Here is a 10,409-nt window from a genome sequence, read left to right as displayed (position 1 = left end):
TTAAATTTGCAGATAGGGCCCCCTGCGCCGAGCTTCTCGCAGCCCCCTGCCCTGCGGAGCTGTATCCCGCTCCCCGGAGCATCTGCTGGTGTGAAACCAGCCCGACGGCAGAAACGGAGGTGGAAAAATGAGGCCTACGTTATTTATTTTTAGTCATATCTTTGCGGTGCGGTGGGGATTTTTACACCTCTAATTCTTTATTTGGGTTTCTTGGTGGCAGGGTGCAGGGAGGGCCGGCAGAAGGTGAGGAGGAGAGATGGATGCAGGCAACCCTCCTCCCCGAGCACCCTCAGGTTTGCGTCTGTGTTGTCTCTGGCTTAAGGTATCTGCCCAAAATAGCAGAGTGTCTGCAATAAAAAGTCCTTGAAAGCCCGAGGGGGTGGATACCTAAACATGTTACCCTGCTGCTCAGCAGTCACCGAGAGGGCCCGTGCGTGTTGTTAGCCGATAACAAACCCAAGCCAATTAAGATATTTCAAGGGATACCAAGAGAGAACAGGCACGCTTGCTGCAAAGCAGTTGATTTGCTGCAAGTTTTCAGTTTGGTCTACTTCGCGGTAACTTGTTTATATACTCTTGTGCTTGGCAGGTTAGCAAAGTGGCTACAAAACGTACTCGATCAGTAAGAGCCTTACTATTTTTTAAGTTAGCTGACCAGTACCATTCATCTCATTTAATTAGTTTGCTGGCAATTAGTAAAGCAACCTGTTGGTTATCAATGAAACTCCGCTGTCAACAGGATCACAGTCAGTAAGAAGAATTTTACTTACGTATACACACAGGAAAAGAAAAAAATGTTAAGGCTGCTTTGCTGGAAAGGTGTTTATTTACCCTCCAGGCATGCAGAAAATGGGGAAGTAGCAAAGATATGTCAGTGATACTTACACGCTACAGACAAATTAATTACTTCTGGTTCCAGCAGGTACAAAAGCCAAGTTTAAAGACCACCTTTTGCTGTTAAATATTTTGTCGCCAGAGAGGAATAGATTTTTGCTTGCTAAAATGGAACAGGAACTCCAAGCTATTGATGTACATTTTTAATAACTTTAGGAATACTGAGGAAGCTCCAGAGGAACAGAAGTAAAAGCGGCTATCACGTCAATACTGGAAATACATGCCTGGCATTGGTGTCGTTAATATAGGGTACAGTCAATGGAGGACAGTTGGATAGTAAATGCCAATGAGCATGTTTTTATGAAGAATCCATATTGTCAGACAAGCATGACATTGGTATTTTGAGTGCATTGCAGATTTCAAATAATGATAGAAGTTTTCATTTATTATTGGATGAAGTTTGATTTACAAGTTGTCATTTTACACTATAACATTAAATGAACTAACATGGACTAAATGATAAAAATCACAAAATAAATGTTAACTTTTGCAATTGCGATCTTTAAATCAAAACTGCATTTACAAAAAAAAAAGCTTTGGCTCAATTCATAGGCTTGGTGCAGAATCACAATGTGAAACATTATGTATAGCCTCTGCTATGTAGGAAACCAGAGTAACAGTGGTCTCTTAACCTGAAAAATCTGTCACTTATACATCTAGATATAGTAGATTATAGCCACTCTAAAGCTAATTTGGAAAGTGGGAGTACAGTAGGATCCACTTCAAAAGACATCCTCATTTTACCAGTTCTTGTCATGACCCCCGTAGTCCCATGTAATGCTCTTCTCCCTCTTTACAGCTCTCCATCTGCATCTCCATCTAAGTTCAAAAACCACTGGATAACTGGAATTCATGTGTGGCCATGCCATGGATTTCTTTCTTATACCAATGTTCACATTTCTAAAAGTTCCTCATTCACATAACTAAACTTCTCACATTTGTTAAATAAAATGTGCCTCTCCAGTACTAGCAGCAAGCACTGAATATTAAGTAGTTGAGGACCAGTCTAAGAAAGGGAAAAGAACATTAACCAAAAAAAAAGAAGATATATTAAATCTCCAGCTTGGTCCTATAACAGGTGCCACTCAATTTTGTGAGTGTTGATTAGGGAGGTAGGGAGTTTGCTGTCAAATAGCCAGAAGTTCACGACAGTGAGGTGCCCAATTATCAGACTGGTTTGAACTGGGGAGTTGTGGGGTTAGGCTTTTCTCGTCAAGTTCATCTCCCATATAAAGAAAAATGCAGAGAACTCTTTTGACACCAAAAGTATGTCTACAAACCTGGTTTCTCCAAATACACCTGGCATCGATGGATGCATCCCTCCTCTCACAACTGCGGAGTCATTGGAACGGGTGGGAAAGAGGTCTGTAGAGTATGAGGGCTGAAAGTTAAACACTGCCCTGCAATAGCACTTACACTATGTAGTATCTTCCATCAAAATGCTTAATATGCATTGTAGAAGACCACTGAGGCAAAGAAAGACTGCTTTTGTTGCTGCCTTAAGATGGAGGAAGCCAGCCTAGAAAGTTAATAGAAAAGAAAATGCATGAGGGCAAAGCAATTTTTGCGTTTGATATTAGTGATATAATTTTATTCTTGAAGATTTTGCAGATACTACAAACATTTCAGATCACTTTCTTCTGCATTCTGAGGGATTGTTTGATCTTGTTTTTACTGCCAAAGCCTTTTTAGCACTTCTGCTTGAAGAATGCCAGGACAGTCCAATGGTGCACAGGCTAGCAAAGCTTCCACAAAAATTTGTTCAACAGCCCATTTAGTCATTAATTCGTACATCTGCTGGTACTAACTAGAAGAGCTGACCTCTTTTCCAGGTGGACCATTATGTTCCCATCGCTTCCTGTTGGCGCAGCTTGGTGCAAACTAGTAGTCATTGCTACTGGTATCTGAAGATGGTATGCTGGTAAGAAAGCTGTATCCATGGCGCTGTGCAAGCAGTGCTCGATGGCCTTAGAGGTCCAGAATATCTGTGCACAGTCTCACTCTGTAACTGCATCAGCTTCAAGCACATCATGTTGCAGCTTCACATAGAGCTTCCAGAAAAGGTGTAGAGAGGCATTTCTTCATCGAGTTCTTTCAGTCCGAGAGTCTTTACCGCCTAATACAGAATAGCTATAATACATCTGCCTTTGTGAGTCTTCATAGGTGCTTCCCAGTTTTTGAAAAAGACAACATGATTAAAGAGTTTTAAGGTGTCAGTACACAGGAGAGTTAGCCTAGCTTCTTAACCAGCTATTACACTCCAAACCCAGTGTCTCAACCGTATCCCTTCTCAGGGACTTTCTCCTTCAGTAAGGCTCGGCCTGGTTTGAAGATCTTTCTTTCAAAGGGATGCTGTAGCACTTTCTCCTCAGATTAATTACCAAGTGATAGTCTTCAGAAAGTCATCCAAGCCTTTTTAAAATTATTGCAATAGTTCTCAAGGCTAAAAGGGACAATTGCACGATCTATTCTTACTGCCTGAATAATGTAGTCCATAGGCTTTCACCCCCTTATGTCCACTGAGCCTAATAACTTGGGCCTGACTGAAATGTGTAATACAGAAAAGCATCCAGACCTCATCCATAGGTTGTCAAGGGAAAAAGAACGTATCACTTTGCTCGGTGATTAAGCCTTTTCACCGTTAAAAATCTATACCTTATTTTCCAGTCTGCATTTGTCAAGGTTCAGTTTCTGGCTTTTGATTTCTTGTTATGCTTTCTCTACTAGAATAAAAAGCTTTTGAGAACTGAAGTTCCTCCCAGTGAGGGTACTTATATACTCTGTAATCACCTCGTCCCTTCAAATATTTTTGTAAAAAATTACATGAATGAAGCATCTTCAGTTTCTCATTACATGCTATTTTCTTTTTCAAATATTATTGCATCTCAAATTTTTCAATGTGGTGATTTCATCAGGAACTAGATATACGTTTTTCTGATAATCCCACATGCAACTTTAGGTATGTAAGCTTTTTAATTAATCTAGCACACTGGATTTTTACATGTACATGGGCTTTCTACACACTTTACTTCTAAATGCTGATGACGTAAGGAACAGCACATACCCACCGCTATGTTCAAGACCGTCACTCTCATGGCAGGCTTCTTTTGGTCCATCTTGCAATTGATGGCTCTGTGAAACAGGGGAAGGTGTTTTGGACAAGGAATGTCACGGACCCACCGCTGGGTGGGGTGAGTGCAGTATAAACCTGTGATTTTTTTCTTGTGTCCCCCCTCCCTGCAGCTCCTGGGCCAGGACGCACCGGGCAGAGCGAGATCTGAGCCTAGTACTTACTCCTCGGTGGCATCCTTTGCTTGGAAAGGAAGGAGTTTATGATCAGCTATTCGATAGGCTTGATGCTTGCTTCACACCATTTAAATCTGCGGGCTCTGTTGGTCTGTGCCTCTTGCTACCACGAGATGGTATCTTGAGCGATAGTTTCCCCTCGCTTGCTCTGCGAAGTCCAATTTAATATTCTGACTGCCGAGTTTCTGTATCTACAAAGCCTGCGCTTTTATCACAAATAACACGGTGCAAGGTTGCTGGTGCAGGCTGCCTGCAGCTGGGTGTCAGACAAACGGGGCCAAAGGATTAACTCTGATATACCGTGTCCAGCATTCATGCAAGCATTCATTTCGCCTCCTCTCCTGCTAACATCCTTGAGTGCTTTGCAACCCCTCTTACAAGTCAAAATTTCACAACGTTGCTTTAGGGGAATGGCTTGATGCATCCATTTCAAGAAAAAGTCTCTGGTTCGTTCTCTAAGGATTGCTCAAGTGGGAGTAATGCCATGTTTAGCTGTGACAACAGAACAACCAGAGCACAGCCCAGATATCATCTGGAAGGATCTCCCAAACCCAGAGTGCAATTGTCTAGCTTTCCATTCCTGTCTAAGGACAAACTGGTTAATACGCTGGAAGTCTGTGTGGGTCTCTCTGTACAGACAGGTATGTAGTACAGGGTTTAAAAAAACCCCAAGTGTCTCCCTTCCCTCCTCCCTCCAGCACTCCTGCAGCGCGTGGTGGAAGAACTACAGGTGATGGAGTTAAGGCCAAGTGTATGAATCCCGTTCATCATTCACTTGGGAGTGGAAAAATAAACCTGCCTGTATAAAGATCAGTGCAAGAATGATGTCTTGCACATGACTTGGATGTCATGTTATTCAGTGTTGTGTTTTGTACTTGGTTACTATGAGCTGTCTCACTAAAAACAGGATGTTGCCAATTGTCTGTGCTTGAACCAGAGCAGTCAACAGGAGAAATTGCCTGGTATGTCTGGGGAGTGAAGATCCGTGTCTGTATCAGATTTAAGTTTAAAAAAATTTGCTTTCTACAAAGCAACTTGCCCTTACTTTAGCATTTGTAGCAGTGCTCAGGGTGAGCTTAATGCAGCAATGCCGACTCTTGATTATTTCATGATGCTGGTATAAAGTGCTGGAACCTCTGCCAGATTGGGAGATATGCCAAGTTTTCTTTTTATTTTTAAGGGTGTTTTTAATCATTCTGGAAGAAAAGGGAAGGGAAGGGCATGGAAATATTAAACTATGGGTGACCCAAAGGCTCAAGATAAAAAAAAACCACCCTGAAGACATGGTAAAAGATCCTCAAACTTATTATTTAGAAGCAATCTCATAATTCTTGCAGCCTGACTCAGAGTTTTTGAAAAATTGGGGTTGTCAAGCAGCTAAAAACTAAACTATAGTCTTCTCCCAACAGGAGCCAGTTGAAATCCCACGGTGTCCACAGAGGTTACCAGTCACGATTCATGTCCCACATCACAAACTCGCCACCATCCTTTGTGTTGATTTCCCAATCTGTTCAGGGCAGACTGCTGTGCCCCTTGCACTTGGCTGGGTCTGCCGAGCCTTGCTGGCTCCTGAAACAGGGGACTTCGCACATCCTGGTGAGTCAGCTGCATCAGGTGTCACACATGCAAGTGGGCAAAGGATGTTCAGCATTTGGGAGACAGACTATGAGTGTCTGACATTTGTCCCTAATGTTCAAATTGAACCTAATGTTCAACTGTCACCATTTTGGAAGTTAATCTCTTACTATTATTGAAACCAAATCATGACTTTCAAATTTTGGGCTGACTAGCCTGGATATGCCTTGAACACAGAATACGGCAGCCAGCAGAGAGGTGAGCAAGGTGATGCCAGCACCAGAGTACAGCCAGCCACATCAGTGCCCCTTCCCAACAGCTCAAGCTGGCAGAGAAATTTCTCCTGCAGGGGTAAAATGTTCGGAGGGAACATCTCCAGGGCTACACACTGTGCTCTGTGAAGGGGTTGATGTGTTTTCCCCATAGGCGTTTGCTCTATTAAGAAATAGCATGAGCAGGAACTGGAGGAAATCAGAGGCAGTATATAGAAAGGTTTACTTAGACCACGCACCTGGAAAAGCAGTATTTGTGTATTATTTAAGCTAATAAAACATCAATGTACCAACGTCTCCTAGATGTGGCAGTAAATTTTTTCCTTTTGTCACTTAAGTCATCAAAGTCTGCTTCACAGGAAAGCAATTAATCCCACAAATTGATGACTGGTGTGTATTCAAAGACTTTGGGGATTCTTTTCCTGGGGGAAATTTCCAGTTCAGTTAAAAAATATCTAATGAGAACCTGAAAACCTAGCCTTGCTGTGATACAAGTAGGAATACAGTGTCTGAGTTTACAGGAGCTTGGCATAAGGTTTAAGCAGACTATAATATTAGGTTGATATAAATGGTTGCCCAAGTAGCACTGGTTCTAAGATTTGAGCATACTAACAGCAATAACGTATGGATTCTTTGCAATTATTTGCCTGGCTAAAGTGTACAAAATGCGTAACTGTATCAGTGCAGATCTAAGAGTACACTTGCAAAAATGCCAGAGCACTGTCAGGGAAATCCCTTGATGTAAACATTAATTAGTATAGAAATAACCCACAGACATAAAGCACCTCAAGTAATAATGGGATGTGTACCCAAATAAAGGACAAGATCTTATGACAGAAATCTGCATATACAAATATGGGAAAAACCAAATACAAGTGCATGCAACAGACAGTATCTTCAGAGGGTACTGACGATATTTACTTATTTTGCTGTGTAAGGATCATTGCTCAAAAGACTTTATTTGTGGACTGTACCACTCTCTCCTATTTTAGTATCATATTCCTTGTTCCTCGTTTCTTGTTCAATAACAAATCTATCATGTAGAAGAGATTGGTGTCCTATGTTGATAGCACTGTGTTTCAACACATTGCAATCTGTTTCTGATTCAGCCATAGCAAATCCAGTGGTGAAAGCTAATCAGATAACCATGTTAGAAAACTTAATAGCAAGTTATTTTGATGATTTTCTATTCATCATTACTCAACCAGCATAGCAAACGTGAACGAATTTCTCCCATCCATGTAGACAAGAAAGGCTTTTTTTCTGATCCAATGGCATTTTACACTTGCCCTGCGCTAGAAACAGATTAACAGCACAAAGGAAAGGGCTTTTGTAAATTCAGCCCTAGATACAGAGCTCCCATAGGAGCTCTGGAATGTAGGACAGGAAGGGACCTCCTATATCCTTGATTCAGGTACCTGAAATTGCAGGCAAGCACACAACATCATCCTTTTCTTCAGCAGATCAACATGTTTTCTACTTCTAGGACCTCGTTGTCAGAAATTATTCAGATACTGCAGGTATCAATTTGTGTGGGTTTTTTTGCCAGGTTTGTCCTCCAGGAAAACCAGCTTTTTTCTCTCCCAGGATCATCAACCACTTGATGTGTTGTGGACAGCAGTTATCCCCTCTGTCAGTCTTCCATGTTGTCAGGCTAAACTCTTCTTCTCACCTCTCTTGACACGAACTCTCCATTCCCTGGTAAGCCTAAATACTCCTGTCTTGCACCTGTTCCACTGAGACAAGCCCTCCCAAATACGGGTGACCGGAACCATACACCGTATCTCAGATGTGTTCATCCTGCTTTGTACAACACTGATACTTTTCTGTTTCATCAGAAATACCATTTCGATGCATGCATGCTTTGCCACACCATGAGGCTCTTCGGCAGAGCTTGTTCAACACACTGACAGTCTCTATTGATTCAGTAAGTGACTGGACTAATTCCTAAGAACAGCCCCCCCTCCCTGTACGTCAAGGGCTATTAAATACAAAGATACCACCTACAGCTCAGGAAGCTGCAGGTCATTTCAGGGTACATTTGGGAAGTATATATAAATATATTTGAAATAGATTTAGTTTTCTACTCTTCTGTGCAAATCTGCTCTTGGTCAGTGTTGAGCCAAGATGCTAGGTTAGGCAGACCCAGCACAGCCATTCTTTTATTTTCACTGCTTTTTTTCACCTTGCATTGGTGATCTGTGTCATCACGGCTGACTATACGTTCAGGTCTTTCTCAGTGTTAATGATTTCAGACTGACATCCCAGATTATAGTGAAAGGTTTTATTCCTAGTCCCTGCAGGAGCAAGTTTGCCTTTTGACTTTTTAAATTTGTCTTCTGCTGTTCCAGGCCTCAAGATTACCTGATCCTTCATTCTCTTTATTGACAATTCTTCCTAACTTTCTTCTGCTGCAAACAAATTCTTCTTGCCATTCCAGATTTGTCCTAGTACCAGGATTTAGTGACGTTCACTAAAACACCTAGAAGTTTCCTTCTCCATCTTATACTTTTTTTACTCCTTTATCCAGTTACCTATCCACTGTGCAGCTCTTGTGTTCAACTTTGTATTTTCAAGACAAATTAATCAAGCTGCAGTATTGCATACATGACTGAAGTTCAGTTATATGAGATGTACCATACATCCTTCATCTGGAGAATGATGTATCTCATAAAAGTAGTATCTGGTTACCCTGAAAACTTTTGTCTTTGGTATCCCAAGTAATTCTGCATCTTCAGCGACTCTTTTCTTCAAAACACATTCTGTGGCCCCACAGTCGGTTCAAGTTAAGCCAGAAGCTCTGTAGAGGGATTCACAGGAATGCTGGGCAGGATCCACACACCAGTCATGTGTCTATCTGTCCACGTGAGAAATCTTCCTGCACCTCACCTCCTGGAACCCGTGCACAGGCCTCTGTCGCAATTTCCTCATACCAATTTCAGCAGTAGCAGACTGCTGGCATCCACTCGTATTCTTTGGGGCTTCCTCCACCGATTTCCTTGCTGAAGCTTCAGCATGGATCGGTGAAGAGATGGGTATGCAGACATACACAGCACCAGCTTGTGGAAGAAATGACTTAGGGACATGCTTCCTTTTTGTAGCTCTATCATAATGCAGTTCACACGGGACTTCTGTGTGATCCCACACCAACACGTGATGCTATTTTCTCAGTCATGCAGCAGCTCATCCTTTCTGGGTTATATGGTAACAGACAGACATTATACAGACATGTTGTCTATAACTACTTGTACAATGGAGACCATGTAAGAAAGAAAACAGTGAAATTGTTGGTACACATGGACACACAGTGCTTTTTTCTTCCTCCCCAAATCCTTCCCTGAATTTTTACCTGCAGGTAGTTTGGCTGTATGCGTGACTGCTCTTCTCAAACCTTTTCACATGGGAGTTCACTCAGTCTGAAATATTGTTGTCAAAAACACTCTTGCTCTTCACTTTAAAAAAAAAAGCACACCACCAACAACCTTCACACATCCCACATATGAACTGGCACAAATAGAGTAATGTTTCCTTTCCAAAGCCCACAGAATGCCTATGGCTTTGCACTGAGAGAACCCAACTCCCAGAGCTACAAGATGAAGGCTAAAAATAACCCATTAAGGATTAATTTCAGGATTTTTAAATACAGCTAATTAATATGCATAGGAAAGGCACGTGGTCTCCAGGAAGGAGCACACACAATCACAGAGTCTTCAAGGGAAGGGAGGGGGGCGGGTGACACGCAGGCAGAGTGCCAAAGGAGAAATAAAAGAGGATATTCGCTATATATCCTTGGATAGAGGACGTGCAAAGAAAGTGTGTTTCAGAAGAGGTAGAAGCAGAGGGGTGAAACACCTCACTGTTGAAGAGGCAGAGACAATGCAGTACAACCACAAAGGACAGGATCCCATCTGAAAAGCAGTGAGGACAGTAATGAAGCCTTCAGTATTGGCCAAAATGTTACAGACAAGGATAGAGAGCTTGATAGTACTAGAGCAGGAGGCACGGTTTTGTGCATTAGGGCTCAGTGGCTGAGACGCTGTGACATGGATAGACATAGCAAACGTGCTTTGATGCAAGAAGCGAGTTTCAATGAGGTGGCTTAAGGGCTGAGGACACCACAGGAAGATCAGTGGATGCAAAAGACACTGCTTTGGTAGAGGCACTGCGGTAGGAAGCTGGGTGCATCATGGACATGCGGTGCTTGTGTGGAAGGCTAGGGAGCAACAGCTGAATGCGTAACTGCATCTCAAGATGGATGGCATACCAGGACAGCAGGCGTCTACCTGGTGTCATGTGTTGCACTGAACTATGGCACTTCGGAAGCAATTTTCTCTTATGGAGTAATACTGAAGGAGGTCATTG

Source organism: Pygoscelis adeliae, unplaced genomic scaffold (assembly GCF_000699105.1).
Source record: "Pygoscelis adeliae isolate BGI_AS28 unplaced genomic scaffold, ASM69910v1 Scaffold120, whole genome shotgun sequence".
Classification (NCBI taxonomy): Eukaryota; Metazoa; Chordata; class Aves; order Sphenisciformes; family Spheniscidae; genus Pygoscelis; species Pygoscelis adeliae.
Note: the sequence above shows the minus strand (reverse complement) of the source record.